Source organism: Bidens hawaiensis, unplaced genomic scaffold (genome assembly GCF_021521415.1).
Source record: "Bidens hawaiensis isolate Kalapana, Puna unplaced genomic scaffold, B.hawaiensis_p1.1 tig00000326_1, whole genome shotgun sequence".
Classification (NCBI taxonomy): Eukaryota; Viridiplantae; Streptophyta; class Magnoliopsida; order Asterales; family Asteraceae; genus Bidens; species Bidens hawaiensis.
The window spans coordinates 3,009,893-3,011,110 of NW_027491025.1; the positions used below are offsets into that span (position 1 = coordinate 3,009,893).

At 34.4% G+C, this 1,218-nt stretch overlaps 1 pseudogene; it reads left to right on the forward strand.

Annotated features, from left to right (window-relative positions):
• The first annotated feature begins 397 nt into the window (after positions 1-397).
• LOC143621242 (agamous-like MADS-box protein AGL80 pseudogene) lies at positions 398-898 on the forward strand (annotated as a pseudogene).
• The last annotated feature ends 320 nt before the right edge of the window (positions 899-1,218 follow it).

Here is a 1,218-nt window from a genome sequence, read left to right on the forward strand (position 1 = left end):
TAAAATCTTACCAGTTAATGCAAATAAGTATATTTTATTAACTATGTCAAATTTTAGGATGATATCTTGTTAAAGTTTTCTATCGACGAATAACTAAACATATATAGAAAAACGATTATAGATGATAACATTATATAAAAGTACTTTATTCACCTCACCTTAAACGATTCATTTGAAAATAAAATACTTTTAATCTTTTTTAGGTAATCGTAAAATTTATTCAAGTAATCATTCGCTTTTGACGAAATCTATAGAATTAATTACTACAATACAAGGTTATTAATGGTGAAATATTCTTCATTAATAAAAATTTTACTTAGAAGAACCAATACCAAAATCATTGAAAGCGACACACAAACTTCTACCATTACATTGCCTCTTTTTCATAACTGTTGTCATGCCTAGGACCAAAGTAAAGCTTGCTTTCATAGAGAACAGCAAGGCAAGAAAATGTTCCTTCATGAAAAGAAAGGAATCTTTAAAGAAAAAGTTTCATGAGCTTTGTATATCATGTGACGTCGTGGCATGTCTCATCTTGTATAATCCTTATGAACCTGGACTCGAGTTGTGGCCCGCTATCAGAAATGTTTCCCAACAAGTTCTGGATCAGTTCCGGAATAAGTTAGAGATAGAAAGGACCAAGAATATGTTGAATCAGGAAAGCTATCTCAAGGAAATGATTAACGAGGTTAAGGAGCAGCTCAACAAGCAGGTGATGGCGAACCGCGAGATTGTGAAGGCCAAGATGTTTTCAGATTGCTTGAGTGGTAAAGTCTCAGTAGCTGACTTGAACCAAACAGAGTTGAAGGAACTTGTGTCCTCGACTCATCTTAAGATCTCAGAAATCAATGAAAGTATGGAGCTTCTCAAAGGTGATGCCGCTACAGAAGCCGCCTAACCTCAATCATAGTAACCACAACCACCGGAGGCTGTGAGTGATAGTAGTGATCAGGTTGTTGTGGTCTAGGAAAAATAAAAATTAATCAGTGTTCCTAATCACCTTAATCTAGTTAGGGTAAGTAGGGTGTCAAACCATAAGGAGTAAGTGGTTAGTGTACTATGTAAATGATTCTTAACATTATGAACTTGTATCTTGGAGTGCTGATCACACTTGCGATAGTTGTAAGTTTGGAATAAACGAACACTTAGAAAGTTGTAAAAAATTTATTTAAAGACAAATCACACCCAATGTTCAAGCATGCAACTAAACAACAATCT